The sequence below is a fragment of the Lytechinus variegatus genome, chromosome 13 (assembly GCF_018143015.1).
Source record: "Lytechinus variegatus isolate NC3 chromosome 13, Lvar_3.0, whole genome shotgun sequence".
NCBI lineage: Eukaryota > Metazoa > Echinodermata > Echinoidea > Temnopleuroida > Toxopneustidae > Lytechinus > Lytechinus variegatus.
The window spans coordinates 25,797,283-25,820,229 of NC_054752.1; positions in this window are offsets into that span (position 1 = coordinate 25,797,283).

Here is a 22,947-nt window from a genome sequence, read left to right on the forward strand (position 1 = left end):
GTGCATTAGGGCCCCGTTTCATAAAACTTATTACAATAACAAATTTGCAATAACAGTTAAAAGCTACTGAAACCCCTCTATGTGATTGGCTGATGTAACATTTGTTACTTTAAAAAGTCTTTATGAAACGGGACCCTGAACAATCAATATCAATGTTAAAAAATAAAAAAAAATGTTAAAAGCTTGCGTTGTGAATCGGTCGCTATTCTCCCTTGCTTATATATAAATCAACATCATTTTTTTTACGTATCCTCTCGGATATTGGGGATTTCGCCCAAATAAATAGACATAAGGCCACACTGCTCTCCTGTCTCCATGCTCTTCCTATTTTCTTTTATTATTCCATTATTGTTTTCATCTTACCCTACTTTTCCCTAACCCGATTCACCAGCTTTGTGAGAAACATCAGCACCAATGATGCAAGAAATAACAAGTAGACCATTTCAAGGCTATGTCATTTTTATCTGAAAGTTACCATGGTTACAAAAGGGGCAATTTATAAGGGTAGCGGCGTTATCTTACCATGTTTCTTTTCGACTATTCTATATTTCAAACGGCTAATCCGAATGCTCGTGTCTTCCTGTACCGGGCCCATTTTACTACTCTTTCACAGAAAAATACTCTGGTGTTATCACGGGGGGGGGGGGGGCACTTACATTGACGAGTGGATACCATGCGCGACCAAAAAACACGTAAAAAGGATGTCCTTTTCACGATAGGGCACGTTACGTACGTAACGTGATAAGGGTGTCAAAAACACAAAAATTATGAAAAAAAAGGTATCTATTTCGCTAGGAAAATTACGTGTTTATGGTCGAATTTGCGGGGATGATAAAACAAAATTAAAATGTTTTATAAAGGATGTCCTTTTTGCCCCAACACTTCGTGTTTAGAGTCCGATTTGCGCGAGGTGTAGAAGGTGGGGTCGTACTAAACCAAATAAGGTAAAGCCGACGACCAAAGGACCCGTAACAATAAAACATTCCTGTACTTGTTTAGGGGTTCATTTCAGGGAATATTTGCCAAGAGTATCGTTTTGTTTCCAATACTTGTTAAGGGTAGGGTTTCACACGCCAATACCCATGGTCGCATGGTATCAACTCTTGCCCCCCCGGGGGGATGTTAACCGTGGGTACATGGAGGACCATACCAGTTATTTTACTCTAGTGTTAAATTGTTAATTTAACACATATGGGGTATTATTACAACATACTTGGTTGTTACATTTACACTCTTTGGTGCACTTGTTATGTTCAATCTCTAGGGTGTAATTTTAACACCTCAGGGTGTGGTCCTCTATATTGGTGCCAGTTTTAACACCACCATTTTTGCAGTGTGGGTGGAGAGTAGCAAGTGTAGATAAACGCCTTGCAAAATGCCGCGAGTGCATGCGATGGGATTTAAACCCTGGGGCCTGTTGCATTTAACTTTCTACCTGCATGACCTGAGAAAACTCTGGTAAAAACTGAGAACTAAGGTTAGTCTGATTTCTGCCATTGACGTTAACACAGGGCAAAAACTCTGGTAAAATCAACCTGAGTTTTCTCTGGTAAAAAGTTTTATGCAACGGGCCCCTGGACTTCTGTGGTTCAATGAAGTTGTTAGTGTGTGACCGCCACTGGAAGAATTAGGCTAAAAATTGCGCTTACAAGTACATCTAAAGAATTGCGCTGGGGAGCATTATTTTAGCGCACGATTAGAGGCAAGAATGCACAGTAACAATGCGAAACGGTTAATAGGTCTTTAATGCACGAGTAATCGGGAATTGTTCGATTAAGAAAGGGACAGGTATTTGATTGAGTTTCAGGGGGTAGTAAAAATGCATTCTACAGAGCTACATCAGGCTCGTTGCAATGAGCCTGCAGGAAAAATGCTAGGTGGAAACATACCCAGTCAGTTGAAAGGATCGACCAGCATGGCTTGCAAATTGAGCAGGGTTTTATCAAGCTATATTTATTCTTCGAGTTTCTTCGTGATTACCAGATTATTCCCGGGTGTGCATTGCACTGAAGCAGAATAAACAACCCGAGTGATGAAACAACGGACTTCAATAGTTTTATTGACCTTGACCTGTCCTGCAATCAACGCTATTAAAATGTAAGTTGCAGCCATGCTTTTTCTTTCTTTTGTTTTTTAAGTTGAAAAAAAAAACATACAAAGGGATTTCTATCTAAACGTGTGGCACTATTAATTGTTTATGACAAACGCCCCCTTGTTCCAAGTTGATATTAATTATTCGTCTTTTTCTTAAAAGTGTTAAAAAAAACCCGGGAAAAATATGGGGTAATTTTCATGACAAAACGAAACTGTCCATGAACTAAATAAATTGAAAATGAAAGCAAGATTAGCTTTATTAGCACCACCGTGGCAAGAAATTATATTTCTATAAATCTAATAATTAATTCGGTGTACATGACACAGTAGGGGTTAAAGGAATTCGGAGTTTGGATATTTGCAGCAGGGCCAAGAAGTTCTGCAGAATGTTTGTTTGAGGGCGCTATAACGTTTGTAAGGTTATCTACATTTGATGAAAAATACAGTTTAGCCATAGATTTAGACCTTAGTACCGTACGACAGCTTTGCAAGAAAGTGGAATCATTTCCCAAATTGAACTACATGTATGGTTGGTGGCAATACCGCCGTGCTGCTAATTATTCTCCTCAATTGTTTCATTGTATTTCTGTTTATCTTTGGTTGGGGATTTTCCGAGTGTCCTTCATTTATTACTTTATGTAGTTCTACTTTATTTGATTTTGTTCATGTAATGAATAAACTCATTACATTTTTAAAAAGGAACTTGTTTAACTTGTTTTGGTGTATTCTTGTTTACCGAAATAAACTATAATAATAAGATAAAGCTACTAAAAAGATAAATGCGTTATGTTGTTATGACCAACGCCATGCCTTGCATCCAGATTGAATCCAACTAAATCCAACCAAAAAAAAATATAATCTTCCCTTTAGATGTAGGCCTATCCGACAGAATCAAACCCAAAATAAAAGTTATTCTTAGAGTTAAAAAAGTCAGACAGATGGGTCAAAGTTTGAACTGTATCGGACAAGACGTATATAACTTATGAGTTAAAAAGTTTGGTAATCACTATACACATGAAGACTTCAAATTGGCAGCATTTGTGATCTCATAGCGATGTAATGAAAATATACTCTCACAATTATTGTAAAATACCTAGCTATTTTTTTTCCTATTTGACTTTCATGGGGACTTAAAATAACACACTACCTCTGTTATATTTTGATTACTGCCCCGAGAGAATAGAGGATGATAAATAATAATAATGATATGCCCATTTATAGCGCACTAACATATACTGATAATTGGTATCATATTATTGCCCTGGCTGTAGCTGAGCCGCCATATTACACTATTAGAAAATTTATCCTTAAATAAAAGAAGTTCCTGTAGCAGAGTCTCTCTCTCTTACCAGATTGCGTAATCTTATAGGAAATTGCTATTTGGGGTATGGAACCTTACAAATTTCCTTCAATAAAACAACCTTTTTCCCTTTTTAAAAAGACCAGTTCTGTTAAATTGCAGAAAAATTCCTGTTTTATGAATTTACAGAATGATTCTGTTATTGCTTTTTGAAAAAAATCTTCTTTCTTTTTCTGTAAAATCAGGGTTTTTTTAACAGTGTAGGGACGCACCATTAGATATCTAGGGGGCTGGAACCCCCCCCCCCCAAAAAAAAAAAAAAACAACTTGACTCACTATCAGAGTAAAACAAAAAGCAAAAAATCTAGGTCATCTGAAAAAATTGTCTCAATGGACTAAAAAAAAACTTTACTCATAGAAGAAAGGAATAAACAAATTGCATCAAGCCAAACTTCCAGCCCCCCGGTCTCTAATGGTGCGTCCCTTAACAGGCGTTAAGGCGTTCAATGAATAGATCCTACTTGGTACCCATTCACCTCACCTGGGTCGAGTGCAGCGCAATGTGGATAAATTTCTTGCAGAAGGGATTTACGCCATGGCTGGGATTCGAACCCACGACCATCTGTTTCAAAGCCTGGGGACTAATCCACTTGGCCACAATGCTCCTCAGAATATCAAATGACAAGAATTTTGATCTCGTCATGCATGTTTGTAACCTGTATAACGGGGGATCAATGACAAGATCTTGGATCTCGTCATGTTTCCATCCTCAACAGACATGATCCTGGATCTCGTCATGTTCACATCCTCAAATGACATGATCTTGAATCTCGTCATATTCACATCCTCAGATGACATGATCTTGGATCTCGTCATGTTCACATCCTCAGATGACATGATCTTGGATCTCGTCATGTTCACATCCTCAGATGACATGATCTTGAATCTCATCATGTTTACATCCTCAGATGACATGATCTTGGATCTCGTCATGTTCACATCCTCAGATGACATGATCTTGAATCTCGTCATGTTTACATCCTCAGATGACATGATCTTGGATCTCGTCATGTTTACATCCTCAGATGACATGATCTTGGATCTCGTCATGTTTACATCCTCAGATGACATGATCTTGGATCTCGTCATGTTCACATCCTCAGATGACATTATCTTGGATCTCGTCATGTTCACATCCTCAGATGACATGATCTTGAATCTCGTCATGTTTACATCCTCAGATGACATGATCTTGGATCTCGTCATGTTCACATCCTCAGATGACATGATCTTGAATCTCGTCATGTTTACATCCTCAGATGACATGATCTTGGATCTCGTCATGTTTACATCATCAGATGACATGATCTTGGATCTCGTCATATTTACATCCTCAGATGACATGATCTTGGATCTCGTCATGTTCACATCCTCAGATGACATGATCTTGGATCTCGTCATGTTCACATCCTCAGATGACATGATCTTGGATCTCGTCATGTTTGCATCCTCAGATGACATGATCTTGGATCTCGTCATATTCACATCCTCAGATGACATGATCTTGGATCTCGTCATGTTCACATCCTCATGTCATCCTCAGATGACATGATCTTGAATCTCATCATGTTCACATCCTCAGATGACATGATCTTTGATCTCGTCATGTTCACATCCTCAGATGACATGATCTTGAATCTCGTCATGTTCACATCCTCAGATGACATGATCTTGGATCTCGTCATGTTTACATCCTCAGATGACATGATCTTGGATCTCGTCATGTTTACATCCTCAGATGACATGATCTTGAATCTCGTCATGTTTACATCCTCAGATGACATGATCTTGGATCTCGTCATGTTCACATCCTCAGATGACATGATCTTGGATCTCGTCATGTTTGCATCCTCAGATGACATGATATTGGATCTCGTCATGTTCACATCCTCAGATGACATGATCTTGGATCTCGTCATGTTCACATCCTCAGATGACATGATCTTGGATCTCGTCATGTTCACATCCTCAGATGACATGATCTTGAATCTCGTCATGTTCACATCCTCAGATGACATATGATCTTGGATCTCGTCATGTTCACATCCTCAGATGACATGATCTTGAATCTCGTCATGTTCACATCCTCAGATGACATGATCTTGAATCTCGTCATGTTTACATCCTCAGATGACATGATCTTGGATCTCGTCATGTTTGCATCCTCAGATGACATGATCTTGGATCTCGTCATGTTTACATCCTCAGATGACATGATCTTGGATCTCGTCATGTTTACATCCTCAGATGACATGATCTTGGATCTCGTCATGTTTACATCCTCAGATGACATGATCTTGGATCTCGTCATGTTCACATCCTCAGATGACATGATCTTGGATCTCGTCATGTTCACATCCTCAGATGACATGATCTTGAATCTCGTCATGTTTACATCCTCAGATGACATGATCTTGGATCTCGTCATGTTCACATCCTCAGATGACATGATCTTGAATCTCGTCATGTTTACATCCTCAGATGACATGATCTTGGATCTCGTCATGTTTACATCATCAGATGACATGATCTTGGATCTCGTCATGTTTACCTCCTCAGATGACATGATCTTGGATCTCGTCATGTTCACATCCTCAGATGACATGATCTTGGATCTCGTCATGTTCACATCCTCAGATGACATGATCTTGGATCTCGTCATGTTTGCATCCTCAGATGACATGATCTTGGATCTCGTCATGTTCACATCCTCAGATGACATGATCTTGGATCTCGTCATGTTCACATCCTCATGTCATCCTCAGATGACATGATCTTGAATCTCATCATGTTCACATCCTCAGATGACATGATCTTTGATCTCGTCATGTTCACATCCTCAGATGACATGATCTTGAATCTCGTCATGTTCACATCCTCAGATGACATGATCTTGGATCTCGTCATGTTTACATCCTCAGATGACATGATCTTGGATCTCGTCATGTTTACATCCTCAGATGACATGATCTTGAATCTCGTCATGTTTACATCCTCAGATGACATGATCTTGGATCTCGTCATGTTCACATCCTCAGATGACATGATCTTGGATCTCGTCATGTTTGCATCCTCAGATGACATGATATTGGATCTCGTCATGTTCACATACTCAGATGACATGATCTTGGATCTCGTCATGTTCACATCCTCAGATGACATGATCTTGGATCTCGTCATGTTCACATCCTCAGATGACATAATCTTGAATCTCGTCATGTTCACATCCTCAGATGACATGATCTTGGATCTCGTCATGTTCACATCCTCAGATGACATGATCTTGAATCTCGTCATGTTCACATCCTCAGATGACATGATCTTGAATCTCGTCATGTTTACATCCTCAGATGACATGATCTTGGATCTCGTCATGTTTGCATCCTCAGATGACATGATCTTGGATCTCGTCATGTTTACATCCTCAGATGACATGATCTTGGATCTCGTCATGTTTACATCCTCAGATGACATGATCTTGAATCTCGTCATGTTCACATCCTCAGATGACATGATCTTGGATCTCGTAATGTTTGCATCCTCAGATAACATGATCTTGGATCTCGTAACGTCTACATCCCGTGGAAGAGATAATTAGATGATGAGATCGAGATCTCGGATCTAAGATCTTGTCATTGGTGTATCTTTTCTAAAAGATGCATACAGTGGCGTAACTACGGGGGGGGGGGGGCATGGGGGGCACGTGCCCCCCCCCCATCGGCTGACAACCCCCCCAAAAAACGGGGGAAAAGGATAAAAAGAAGGAGAAAGGAAGAGGAACGTAGTGGGAACGAAGAAATTATTTTTTTCATTATAATGGTATATTACATTATAATCATGTTATGGTATATGACATAGGGAACATTTTCATGATAACTTTATGAAACATAAACTGCTCAGGGCCTATGTTGACATTGTTCCTGGTGCTCGAATTGTCTGTTTAAAGAGATATATAAACCTGTTGTACGAAAAACTCCCGTTTCAAGTCGATATACACCAAGTGTATTATTGTTTTATTTAGTTACATGATGCTTCTTTTTTCATGACTACTTAAAATGATTGCCCATGTTAAGGTCTTAATATAAAACATTTCCTGTCCGTGATTACGTTCGCATCAGTGGAGTGGTGAGATAAGTCTGCTCTCCGTGAATTCCTAAAATCAGTCCTTTAAATGTCCCATTTTCTGATCTGAATATCAAAAATTATCAGCTCGCGCTTCGCGCTCGCATTATTTGGTTAGTGAAATACGTACGGTCTTAGTGAATTCCTACAACAAGCCTTAGAATGCCCCGCTTCAGGTCTGAATTATCTAATTTTCAGCACGCGCTCGTAATATTTGATGAGTGAGATGCGTATGGTAATGACTACATGTGTTTCATGTGATCAGATGTAATTCTAACAAAATCAGCAAGCGCTTGGCACTGATATTAGATGACTATGGTGAGATGTTATACTATTAAGGGATTCCTAAAATATAGATCTCCCTGTTTGGGGTCAATGTATACAAAAATTTCGGCTCGCGCTTCGCGCTCGCTTTTTTTTAGCGAGACAGGTACGTATCATGATTACAAAATCTATTATAATATCCCTTTTTAAGTCTGGATATCAAAAATTTTCAGCTCGCGCTATGCGCTCGCATTATTTGACTGCTGAGGTGCGTATTTTTTTATTCATGATTACAACGACTACAAGTGCTTCCTTAAAATATCTCTGTTAGGTCAGTATATCTAACAACTGAGCGCGCTTTGCGAGCTCACTTAATTTTTGCGGGTGCCCCCCCCCATGCCGTGACTCGTGTGAGGAGGGGTACCAAGACGGTACGCCACTGGATGCATATAAAAACGTAAAAAAAATCATTTGTGCGTAAATTCTGGCATAATATTACGCGGAACTGCCTATTGAAACATCAACCAATTAAGGGCCCGTTTCACAAAACCTGTTTTAATACCAAACTTTAAATACCAGTTCTAAGCTACATAATCATTCGATTTGATTGGCTGATTTGCTATCAAAACTACGCCTTTGTTCTTATACTGTATATAGCAAGTCTTTGAATTTGAAACGAGACCCGGCCAGACATTGAAAAAAAGGGCAGCTGCAGCTCTTGTTTTTTGTGCTAGTTTTCGGATGAGTCTGCTGTTAGAGCGGCGGTTGGTCATGTTAATTTTTTTTTGCGAGAAGATGTTTGTTGTGGATTTGCGAAGTGCGACATGTGCAGAGGGTTAATGCCAAAGGTTTATAAAATGCTATCAGGGTTGGGGTGTTTTGTGTACGCACCTTGTCTGTGGCTAATAATCGCCATGGCATTGGCCTTGAATTCTCGACATCTTTGCCTCTTGCCCTTTTTTTATCATCCGACTTTTTCTCACACTTTTGTTACCGATATAATTGTTATGCGATTCTTTCTCTTTTTGCAAGAGCTATTGTTCCAAAGGTTTCATTGTCCCTCACAATTAGTCCAGTCATTTTAACTTTTCACTTGGAACAAATTGCAACAGAATTTATTCCAACGCAGAATGTTTCTTTGAGGTCCAAGACCATACTAAAAGTCCCAGAAAATCCGAATAGGGGAAAGTGTTCTAATTTGCATAAACATAATGGTTAATTTTGGTCATATTAGCTCATTAAGTTTACGTAGCAGACGACGCCAGTGTATACTATGTACCATAGGCGGCGGAAGCAGGGGGGGGGGACGTTTCCCCCCCTAAATTTGAGGAGGGGGTACGGACCCCCTAAATTTGTAGGTGATGACCTTTTTTTTTTTTTTTTTTTTTTTTGCTTGTCAATATATTTTCCTACGCGTCCCCCTAAAAAATTTTTTGGATTGAGAACCTTTTTTTTTTTTTTGCTTGTCAAATTTTTTTTGTGGGTTGTCCCCTTCTAAAATTTTTGGCTTCCGCCACCAATGCTATGTACTCAGACCCGATTACAAATCATATCAATTCCGGCCTCGATATACTATAAACATTGACTTCCTCAAATTATCGCTGTGTCATAAATATCAGTAAGCAAGGATTTATACCACAAGAACATTGTTACTATTAACATTAAATACATAAATTCGATTCTGTTTGGACTGTAATTAATTGTTTAACATGAAAGGGTCTAGGCACGGAAACTATCATATGTTAGTCACGTGACATTGTACGCCAAAATAATAACATTTTCTGCTTGCTCGATCTCAGAGTTCAAGAGAAAAATAAGTTGTAGCTATTAGAAACAATGAGAGAAGTTTGCTTTATAGCAGAAACAACGTTTTGCCTTAATAGGGGCTCCAAATTGGCAGATTTCCCCCATAAATTATAAATAAAATAAGGAGGGGAAAATAGGCAAAAAAGGTGGGGAGACTTAGGGAACCCCTGAGGGGGTAGGTTTTGCTGAGCCAGAACTTCTTTATATGTAGCTGATATAAAGGATTTTTTTTTTTCATTTCCGAGTGGTTACGAAACAATGAAAGTGGTTTGATATATATATATATATATATATATATATATATATAAACATTTTTGCACCAATGAGGGCTCCGAATTGATATATTTTTCCATAAAAAGGCAAAATATGGAAAAGGGATGGTTGACTTCGGCAAACCCCTGAGAGGTACACTGTTAAAAAAACCGTGATTTTACAGAAAATAAACAGAAGATTTTGCAGAAAGCAATAACAGAATCATTCTGTAAATTCATAAAAGAGGAATTTTTCTGCAATTTAACATAACAGGTCTGTTAAAAAAAGGGGAAAAGGGTGTTTTATTCAAGGAAATTTGTAAGATTCCATACACCAAATACCAAATTCCTGTAAGATTACGCAATTCAATAAGATTACAGATGATCTCGAGACTCTGCTGCAGGAACTTCTTTTATTTTAAGGATAAATTTTCTAACAGTGTAGGGTTTGTTGTGCCAGCACTTCTTTGTATGTAGCTGATGGAGGAAAATCTAATTTTGTTATCTCCAAGTGGTTCCAAAGAATAAAAGTGGTCTACTGCAAAGGGGAAACGCCTTTTGCCTCATTGGGGCTCCAAAATTTTACAAGAAATGGGTAAAATACGCTTAAGGGGTGGGGTTACTTGTTACTTGTTACTTGTCGCAATAATCCCAAAACGCAGCTCCTTGGAAGCTATACTGGGATGTTGATAATGTCATGTGCCAATGGAGGTGACAAGGTGCAGGATTTGGGTTGGCTCACATATATACAATAAAAATGAGCATGCAGGGGTGCGAGTAAAAACATGCATTGGTCCATTTATAGCATGTGGGACCCAACAGGAGGCTGCATCATGCTGATGATAGGTAGTGCAGCCTCTCTGAACGTAGTTGGGTTTCCATGGAGAATGACATGTCCTGGTAATCTGTTCCATATCCGTACTGTCCTAGGGAACATTGCATATTTGTATGTGTCTATTGTAGCTTTGGGTATGGCATATTTAGCTATATGGTCGTGCCTACCAAAGTAGGTTGCTGGAGAAATGACCTGTGGCAAAGGCACGCGAACCAGTTGATGGTGCATCCGGTGAAAAAGGGAGCATTGTGCTAAGAGCCGACGAGTGTGGAGGCTGTTCCATCCAAGGGTGGAGACCAAGGCTGAGGAGGATGTTGTTCTCCTGAAGTCACAGTGAACGAATCGGGCCGCAGATCTTTGTACTTGTTCCAGTGATTTAACAGCTGTAACAGTGTGCGGATTCCATGCCTCAGAAGCGTACTCCAGTTGAGGACGGACTAACGCAGTATATGCCTTGGCCTTAACCTTTTTGGAACACGGTGATAGAGTTCTGCGGATGAGGCCCAGTGTACGACTGGCCTTTCTCCTGATGTCCTGACAGTGAAGATTCCAACGCAGATCTGTAGTCACTGTCACTCCCAGGTATTTGTAGTTGTTGGCTCTAGGTATCGCATCGGAGTCAAGAAAATAATCATAGGTGCGAGGAGAGCGTTTACGTGTGATGGAAAGTACAGCACATTTCTTGACATTAAATTTCATTTGCCATGTAGCAGACCAGGATGACAGCTGTAGTAGATCTTGCTGCAGGATGTGAAAGTACTCATCAGTCACGATCTCTCTGTAGACGACACAGTCATCAGCAAACAGCCGAAGAGAGGATTTGATGTTATCTTGGATGTCGTTAATGAACAGAAGGAAGAGAGTCGGACCGATGACCGAGCCTTGGGGGACACCAGAGGAGACATCCCTCCATGAAGACTGTTTGCCGTTAACAACTACAGACTGCTTCCTGGCTGAAAGAATAGCCATTATCAGTTGAAAGTGTCACCTTTGATGCCGTAATGCTGGAGCTTGATGCCAAGACGTTCATGGGGCACTCTATCAAAGGCCTTTTGGAAGTCTAAGAAGATAGTATCAACTTGACTGCGTTTCTGTAAAATGAAAGACCAGTCATGAACGGCTAATGACAGTTGGGTGGTAGTAGATAGCCCCTGGCGGAAGCCATGCTGGGCATCACTAAGAATCTCATTGGATGCAAGATGTTTGGAAACATGGCTGAGGACTATGTGCTCCATTATCTTACAGGCAATACAGGTGAGGGATATTGGCCGGTAGTTTGATGGGTCACTCTTGTCGCCCGACTTGTGAATTGGTGAAACGAGAGCCTTTTTCCATTGTGATGGTATAGTACCTGTATTATAACTTTGTTGAAATAAAAAGGCAAACACAGGGGCAATCTCACAGGATATAAGCTTAAGAAGCTTGGGTGGGATTTCATCAGGCCCGCTAGCTTTGGACGGGTTGAGTTGCTTTAACTGCTTTTCTACTCCTCTCCTGTCAATGTGTAGGTGGCCAATAGATGGGTAAGAAGACTGGCCCTTTGATGGTAGACTCTGAGTATTTTCTTGAGTGAACATGGAGTGGAAAAAGATGTTCAATGCCTCAGCCTTGTCTGCAGCTACGGAACACAGTTTTGAAGCTGTGAGCAGGGGAGGTATTCCAATCTGTTCAGTGCGGCAGCTTTTGATGTAAGACCAAAAGGCTTTTGGATTATCACTCAAGCTGGCTCCTATGATGTTATTGATGTAATCATCATGAGCTTTATGGACAGTCTTGGCTACTTGGTTTCTAAACCTTCTAAAGACTTCCCAGTCAGCTCCAGTATTCTGATGGCAAGCTTTCTTGTACAGTCGGTCTCTTTTCCTCATTTTCTGTTTAATGTCCTGTGTAATCCATGGGAGATTTCTTCTACCTCTGCTCATCTTTGACGGGACAAGCTCAGTCAAACATTTACTGAGGAAATTGGAGATCATCATCCAATTTGTCTCTACAGAACGTTTTTCAGGATCTGAGAGGAGAAACGCATCAGAGAAGTCTCTTGCAGCTTGTTTAAGTTGATAGATATCTGCCTTGTTGAACTGATGAATCTTCCGTGGTGGCTTTGGTTGGAGCTTGGGACATGATTTAACGGTGTAAGTCAGCAGATGGTGATCGGAGATACCGGGCAGCACCTCAACATTGTCCACAAGACCAGGATTTGAAGTGCATATCAGATCAAGAATATTTCCAGATGACGGTCGGGTGACTTCACGCACTACCTGGAAGAGGGAATTTGTGAGTAAGATGTCGAGTAGATTTTGATGAGTAACTGAAGAGCTAGGATTGGTTGTAGTCTGTTCATCCCAGTCGATGTCAGGATGATTAAAATCACCTGCAATCAGGATGTTAGGATGAGCACGTCGGTTTCCCATCAACGAAGCAAGGGAGTTTTCCAATCCAGTAAGGCTAGCTTGGCGGTCGTTAGGTGGGCCGTAATAATACCCCAGAAAAAGCTTTTTGGTATTTGTTAACTCAATAGTGCACCACAACAGTTCACAGTCTGTAGCAAGATGTGGGCATTCGCTGACTGTAATATCATCACGGACAGAGATAAAAACTCCTCCCCCATGCTGATTTCGGTCTTTGCGGAACACTATGTAGTTGCTAGGAAAGATGGAGTAAGTAGGGATGTCAGTGTTGAGCTTTGATTCACAGCCTAATATAATGTCCGGGGAGTGTTGAGTGATTGCTGCATGAAAACTTGACCTTTTTGAACTCCCTTTAAGGCCATTACAATTTAAAGTCATGACCTTGAAAGCCTTCTGTTTTCTCTTCGATGAGCGAGGTTGTGGGGATGAAAAGTGAGGACGAGCTGATGAGGGACTATCATAGCTACGAGTTGGTGTAGATGTAACAGGAAAGCTATCAAAAGTTGAAGAGTCGAGCTGGCTGTCATCGAGAGGAGAGAAACTATTCGTATCTGTGAAATCAAGGCCTTGGAGAGAAGAGCTAGATCCGATGTTTATGGATCCACACTGGAAACAATTCCAGGCAAAACTTCTAGACTTTGCAAGAAGCTGATCATAACTACGTGCTGAGATTCCAACACAGGAGATGTGACACCAGTAGTTGCATGTGTCACACAGAATCGCTGGGTCACTGTCACGTACACAATCTCCGCAGATAGCACATGGATACACTCGTTCTGAACCATTTGTATGCGGACCTGGATTTGTTTCAACTTGTCCACTGAGAAGGAGCAACAAGGAGAGATGAACCAAGGATGTTGACTGAAAGTCCAGCCGTCTTGATGAAGTTGGAGAGATATAGCTCAGCTTATTACATGTCATAACAAAGAAACTGGCCTTGAAATCATTTGAGAGAGCATTATTCGTTTTGCTAGCAGGACACAATTCACACTGGAGGAAATAGAAAATTGAGAACGCAGCGAGAAAGGCAAGAAGAAATTGGTGGGACTTCTTGCTTGCGCCCATCATAGCCATAGTGATTTCAGTAGCCCCCTAAAGGATGTAGGCTTTGATGTGCCAGCACTTCTTTATACATAGCACATAGAAGAAAAGCTACTCTTTTGTTTCCAAATGGTTTTAAAACAATAAAAGTGGCTTATACACTGTAGCAGAAACATCTTTTTGCCTCAATGAGGGCTCCGGATTTATAGATTTTTCCATAAATTGGCAAAATATGGAAAAGAGGCGATTGACTTTAACGAACCCCGTTGGGGATAGACTTTGCTGTGCCAGCACTTCTTTAAATTTAGCTGATAGAAGAAAATCAAATTTTTCATCCCCAAGTGCTTACAAAACAATTAAATCGGTTTACTGCAAAGGGGAAATGCCTATTGCCTCAATGGGGCTAAAAATTGTGCGAATTTTCCAAGAAATGAGCAAAAAAAGGGGGTTGGTGACTTCGGAAGACCCCTAAAAGGGTAGGATTTGCTGTGCCATCACTTCTTTATATGTAACTCAAAGAGAAAAGCACTGCTCCTTTGCCTCCAAGTGATTTCTAGACAATAAAAGTTTTCTTTTTAGCAAAACACCGCGTTGTCACATTGGGGGCTCCAAAAAGCACGATATTTGTAATATTTGAGCTACGGATAAGGGGGTAACTTTGACAAGGTATTGCGGGACTATGCTGTGATGTTCTTGAACGTAATTCCACACAGCATGCAGAGCAATTGTGCATCCTCGAACTTTTTAAGAGATTTCATTAACATAAAAGTTACTTTCAAATGAAGAAAAAGCCCTTTGCCCACATATCAGTTTAAGTAATATACACCTTTGTATCGCTATACGTTATTGTATTTACGCTTGTTAGTCACACCAACAAAGGAGAGGCAAGACCGATTTAGTATATTGTACTATCTTCAAAGGCATCCAAGCGATCGCGTTGGAGTCGATATAAAAGACTGACTGGGACACGGAGGTTGGTTTTTGGTGTCACTTTATCGCAATATCGCATAATACATTCGGATGTATTTGCCCTTATTCTAAGCAAGTTAATACATTAATACTGTTATGAAGCATATCAATTTTTTTCGTTGATATATCCCCTTTCTTGTCGAATGCTGATATTTTACATTAGTTGTTGATGCTAATGATAAAACAGAAAAATTTCAACGCACATGCAAATTTTTGACCGACAACACGAAAATTTTGGCATAATTTCTCACATTTTTTGAGAAATATGAACCGGACAGTCCCGGAAACGATTGCAACCGATTTATGATATCTTAATTATAGTGAATTGCATATTCATTTCAAGATTTTTCCATTATCTGTACAAAAAATATTAAGGATAAGGCATATCAATTAATTTTGGCAGCCATCTTGGATTTATGCAAATTAGATGCCTTTCCCCTATTCGGAAAGTTTGGGACTTTTAGTATGTTGTACTAGGGACCTTACAGAAATGAATTGTGATAAAAAAATTCTGTTGCAATTTGTTCCAAGTTTGGTAAAAATTTGGGCTAAAATGACTGGGCTAAATGTACAATAATGTAATTTCATATTCAACGTTTTTCTCTAAGTTTTGAATGAAAACGGGAACGAAACATTCATTTACCAGCTGATATACTGCCAATGTTGTATTCCACACTTGTATTGCCTTATTTGTTTTATTGTAAATAGTTTGGGGTAAGTCTAACCTAAAGAAATTTGTTACAAAACAAAATGAAATAAAATCATATCTGGAGCAAGCCTAGGGCAGGGCTATGACTTTTCAAAGTGGTCAAGTAAAATAACAAAAAAATATGAAACGGGAGAAAGGAAAGAAACAAAAAAGAATTAAGGTGACCTTGGACGCATTAATGATTTATAAAAATATAACATTACCATGAGGTCGCCCCCCCCAAAAGAGAAAATACTCTGGTGTTACCCCTGCAAATACCAGTAACAGTTTTTTTTTTCAAACTCAATGGAGAGAACACGAAAGAAGCACAATTTACGTGCACTGGGATAAAAAAAACCCTCTTAAATCATCATTAAAAAAACTTTCATTAATTTGAAAAATATACAAAGGAATATTAACCCTAGATATGAATACTCGAATGCACTAGAACTAAACACAACTAAAATAAATAAAAATGCTATGCTGTATTATAGCGGGATGACCCAATTTCAAATCCGCGACTTTGACCTTACTAGCCTATTGGAATTATTTCGCTTTTTTTAATTTGTAAATTGACTGTCAATGACGTGTATACCGAGGATTCATTATGCCCTTGTAGTCAATCCCATCCATCAGCTTTTTATTATAATTTTGCTTCGTCTTTCACACCCCGTCACATCAATGCAACTGACTCATAATTTGTCGTTGAAAGTATTTAGAGGGGTTTTACACGTTCGCATTTTGCGTCATTCAGTGAATGACGCAAAATGCGAACGTGTGAAACGAATGATCACTCTCAAGTGCCGCATTATTCATGTGACACATGAATGATGCGGCACTCGAGAGTGATCATTCGTATGATACAATAGTGATTTTAAGTCCGGTATTGGCCTTGGTGTTGGTGTTGAACTTTTGATTGCTTCCCCTCGCTCCAAAACTTACTCAGAATTTGTAAAACTCTTCCAGATCACATTATTGACATCTAAACAACTAGTGAGTGACTTTTCGGGCCCATCTACATTTTATGTTTGGTGTTATAATCGTGTAAATATCGACCTAACACCAACTCCAAAAGTCAACACTGACCTTGAAATCACCCAATTGGAGCGTATAAATGCAAAATAGTGAAATTTGAAATCGAAAATGATGATGGTATCGAGGTGTTAAAGATGTTTGAAAATGACGGAGCGAAACAACCGTGTGAACATTAGGTCTTGCCAGTCGAGAGATCTATTCTGCAACAAATTAAAGGAATTACAATTCACGAAGGAAAGCATTTCCTTAATAGACCAGTTCGTAGTTACCTCTGGGACAATTTTGGTCAAATGACTTTCATTTCTTTCATTATGATGGGCAGATTTCGAAGGAAGATATTATGTAAGCTTGCCTTAAATAGCAGGATGAAGAAATTGAATAGACCATGTGACTAGAATAGCACACCAATGAACACTTAATGAAGGTATTTGTTGCATTCCTACTTTGAATGCACATCATAGCATGTTGCACAATGTACTTGGCAAGCTGTGAAACACCAGTCGTTCGTGGACGCATTGTTGTTTTTTGTGGATGTAAATAAAAAAAAACAATCCAAAAGAATAAATGAATAATCAAGACATCAAAGTTGGTGCTTATCTCATCTCTGTTTATTTATTGATTTTATTTTCTGTATTGTATAAGTTGTTAATTTTGCGCCTCGAGTGTCATCCACAGATATATGTGCGCTATACAAATTAATACTTTGACCTCAAAATGTATGGGGGCGGAGCTAACGGTGACCTTTCAATCACTTCAGCAGAAAAAATCGCTTTTATCTGCCTTGTTGGCCGAATGATTAAAGGGGTACCCTAAAGGAGCCACACCCGTTCTTAATCGGTGTGAAACGTAAAACCGCAGAATTCGCGAAGCTTTCGAGTGAACGGAAGATAATTCTAGCGTCGTTATTCAGGAATCAAATGACACAAAATGCAAGCGTGTGAAACCACACCTCTTAACAGCTCTTATCTGTCTGAAGTCGGTTTCGCAGTGTGACTGTGGGTGTACGAAGTATGATATTTCGACTGGGCTGATTATCGTCCGATAGGCCTATACACTTGGCGCTACGTTTGGTTGGCGATGCTAATTAATCAACAACAAAAGAATTGCAAATAAAGGCCTATAACCGATACGGACGCTGTAATGCTTTTAGTCCCGGTATATAGAAACGAATGCAGCTGGGTAATTCCACGACATTAGATTGCTTGACCATTTATATATTTCAGGCAACAATGGTATGAAAAAAGTGCAGTAAAATAGTCAATACAATTTTAGAGAAAATTCATGACAAAAAGAGAAATTGAAGCTGTTATTGAAAATTGTCAATTATATCTTAATCATCCACTGTATCTGTCACCAACGATTGCATATGTGAGTTATATATTTCGACTTTCACATCTCTTACATAGCACGTTTGTTATGACATTTCATGTGTTTTTTTAAGAGTGCACACGATTTATTATCAGGTTTCGTTATTTTGAATAATTAGTAATTATCAATCCTTGAATCGTGAAATGAATATTGCTAACCATTTTAATTATGCATAATCCTACCTACAAAATATGCAGTAAAAACTGATTTGAATTGAAATTTTCGATTCTTATTTATTTATTATCATTGCTATTTTCATTATTATTATCAATGTTATTATCATTATCATTATTATCTATTATCATGATTATCATCATCATCACCATTATTACTGTTAATTGCCTTACTCTGGCGACTCCATTTCTTTAAAAAAAATTCAAATTACTTATTCTTCTGTGCTCTGAACATGTACAAACCATGTTCACCGGCAACATGTACAAAATCATTTGAAAATACGGTAAAAAATAATGAAAATATTCACTAGAAATCTTAATTTCTACACCTGAATTCCTCATGTAAGCCACTAATCCTAATAATATAATATAATATATGAATCTTTATATTTTATGGTTTAGAATTCTCTCAAGAAAGTAGAAAGATTTATCAAATGTTGTGTCTATTGAGAAATGTACAGTATATCACAATTAGTCACTAAAAGTAAAATATCCATAAAATATACCAAATGTATGACCTGGGCAATGATGTAGTACAAACCAATTTCTTTTCATGTTCCAAGGCTAAGAGAAACACAAGAGAAAAATGGAGGAAAAGGAAGGCAACATACAGGAAAGGGGAAGATGTGTTGTTTCGGAAAATTATGTCACTATCTATTACAAAAAAACTAGATTTCCATTTCAAATAAGCTTTTAATTTTTTTTTTCCTTCACTTGCTCGCGAGATTTTGCCATACGGGTTATGTGCCATGTTGTTGTCGTTGTTGTACCTCCCTCTCATTCTCCCTCCACTACGCCACATAAAGTTTATTTAAAACAAAATTATGCGAATTGTGTGTGCAATTGTGACGAAGTATAAACAATCCAAGGGTTTAAATGAGATGGAGTAACAGCAAACAAAACCCCTATCAACAAGCTCCGAAGCCGCCAGCAGAAATTATGTCAGGCATGCACTTTGCTCAACATCGCTTGCAATTGTGTAGACAAAAATGATCACCGCGTGACCCCGCAGCTATAGGTCATATATAAAGGGAAATATGCTATTGTGATGATAATTACTTGTTTGCTAATTAAAGGTAAATTGATATAATCTGGGCAAATATCTCAGCGTAATAGTGCTTGGGTATTTATGTTTTGTCATGCGTACAAATTTCTGTTTGTTTATTAATATAAATTATAGAAAATGATTGATCCAAATGGATATTCGTAAAATTTCACTTCGGATTTCTTCACTGAAACTGGTGGCTTCGAAGGCGGACATCAAAAAGGTCTTAACTGCCGTTCTTTCTTTTGTGCTTCTTTAGAAATGAACAGCTGCTTGAATAAATGTGTTGCCCGGTGGAACTCCAGTCATAGAAACATCTCGGTTATACACGTATAATGACACCTCTACACACAATTATGTCAGATGCATAGATTGCTAGCAAGCAATTGCTTCAAGCACAATCAACCTGAGGCGGAGCCAGTTCCAAGGGAGGGGGAGGGGCACATTTTTCCCGAGGGGGCACGGGCTGGCTTTGCCCCGCCCCTCTGGATCCGCCAGTGCAATCAACTATTGTTAGCTAAGCAAAGGATCACGCCTTCGTAATTGCTTCATGTAGTATTTTTCATTTAAAAAAATGTTGATGCCTGTCTGAATGCTGTCATGCATGTGATAATCACAGAAACCGAAATGTGAGTTAATACCTGGCTTGAATGGTCATGCAGAAAGAGAGTTACCTTGGTCACATTTGTTCTACGGCGGCCGTACGGCGAGTCAAAAACAGCCGTTTTAACAGTTTTTTTTGTACCAGCTATATAGAGGTGGTTTGAAAAAAATTGAATAAAACGGCTGTTTTCGACTCGCCGTACGGCCGCCGTAGAACAAATGTGACCAAGATATTATACTTCAAAAATGCACCGTTTTGGCACAAAAGTTATGGGTCGAAAACGGTCGCCTCCGTCAAAAGTGATTAACTTTTTTTACTCGAGGAAGAAAACAAGAGCTGAGTTTTGAAAAGACTTTGAAAGAGGCAGAAAAATAAAATGACCACTGCTATTTCATTAGGAACCTGTAACAAAAAAACTTGATGATCGCAGAACATTTTTCTACGAATGATTCCATTGACCACAATTAATGTACAATCAATCGTGAAAATTTATTGCAATAATAATAATAATAATATGAACATTTGTAATGCGCCGGTATCCATCATAAAAAGATGCTCATGGCGCATGAGCATGATGGGACCCAGGTTATACCATGGCACCGTAACACAAAGATGAGCGACTGATCGCTAGATGAAACGGCCTATCAAGATCATTGTTGCAGCGCATTTTGCTCAGTGGACTGGCGAGGGACCAATCAGAATTGTCCTTTAATTCTTGTCAGAGGTTAGTAGATCTAAAGAGGCATTGTAAGGAACTTGCGATTAATTGCAAGTCTGTTTTCGTTCCCGAAATCAAGCATATGCCGTGCAACTAATTGTAGATTTGTGACTGATTGCTAATCTGCTCCATGAAACAAGGAGTCTAATCTGATTTGCTATATAAGTGATCAATCAGTTTTAAAATTGCAACAGTATTTTTGCGATTGATTGCAGATATTTTCTTGCAACACCCCCTAAGAATGTCATTTGATGTTGTTGATGGTTTTGCAAGGAAAAGATAGCCGGAATGTTTGCTGATAAAATCGATGCGTTATGTATATCTTTCAGTGAAATCGATATGGCAGAACTCAGAAATGATATTGTTGAAGAATAAAAGCAGATGCATTGAGTGTGTACAGAATGAGCAAGTAATAACACTAACAGAAGACCGACTTTGTAATGTAATAACTTAGCTGCATGTATCGAAAAAGATGATATTATTGGATTGATGTCTGACCATCTACACTCTAAAAGAATACTGGGTAAAATACTCCATGAGGGTAATTATGTGTCCAACCAACATTGGGCATTTCTTTTTGGCATTTTCATTCATCCAGTGTGAGGAAAATTTTGCCCATTCTAGCGCTAGCCAGTTCGTAGTTCCTTTCTGCGCATGATCAAAAGATTCTACGCATGATCAGTGGAAGGTCATTTGTACTAAAGTGACATGGTGGTTTAATATCTAATGAGATAAGCACCAACTTTGATGTCTTGATTATTTATATATTCTTTTGAATTGTGGTTTTCATTTACATACACAAAAAAAACCAATACGTCCACGAACGACTGGTATTTTACAGTTTGCCAAGTACATTGTGCGACATGCTATGATATGCATTCAAAGTAGGAATGAAACAAATGCCTTCATAAAGTGTTCATTGGTGTGCTATTCTAGTCACCTGGTCTATTCAATTTCTTCATCCTGCTATGTAAGGCAAGCTTACGTAATATCTTACTTTGAAATCATAATGAATGAAATGAAAGGTCATTTGACCGAAAGTGTTCCTTAAGTAACTATGAACTGGTCTATTCCTGCTGTAAACCTTAATGGACAATATACTTCCCGCATTAGGTAAAATACTACCCAAAATTTGTTGGGCACATAATTACCCTCGTGCTGGTTAAAATTTTACCCAAAATTTTTCCCCGGGGGGGGGGGGGGCCACTTCCATTCACAAGTGGATACCATGCGCGACCATGGGGTCTCGAAAAGCACCCTAAACACGTAATTTCCATATTCTGAAAATGCACCCCTTAACAAGTATTGGCGTGTGAAACCCTACCCTTAACAAGTATTGGAAACAAAACGATACTCTTGGCAAACTTCCCTAAAATGAACCCCTTAACAAGTACAGGAATGTTTTATTGTTACGGGTCCTTCGGTCGTCGGCTTTACCTTATTTGGTTTAGTACGACCCCACCTTCTACACCTCGCGCAAATCGGACTCTAAACACGAAGTTTGGGGGCAAAAAGGACATCCTTTATAAAACATTTTAATTTTGTTTTATCATCCCCGCAAATTCGACCCTAAACACGTAATTTTCCTAGCGAAATAGATACCCTTTTTCATTATTTTTGTGTTTTTGACACCCTTATCACGTTACGTACGTAACGTGCCCTGTCGTGAAAAAGACATCCTTTTTACGTGTTTTTTTTTGGTCGCGCATGGTATCCACTCGCCAATGTAAGTGGCCCCCCGGGAATTTTTCACAGTGTAGTTCATGGTAAAAATGTACTTCATACGTTTCTTCAAGGCACAGTGGTTCCAATTTCTATAAGGGACGCTGGACTGATTTGGGTGATTCATGCAACTTTCGAGCAGTTACACTATTCAGTATGGGTGTCGATCACGGGGGGGGGGGGGTGGGGGGATATATCCCCCCCAATATTTCAAGTGGGGGGATGGCCTGTATTATCATCCCCCCAATAATTTAGGGTAGAAAAATTATAATAATGATGAAAAAATGAGAAGATTGATCATGATGATTATAGTATGCCGTATATCAGTTTGTTTCCCTCGCAATTTGTGTATATTGTTTTCCAGGACTTTTAAACAGATGGGTGGAGGTTCAAGATGAAAAAGAATGAAATGTTTATTTATATGATATTTTTAACACATGGCAT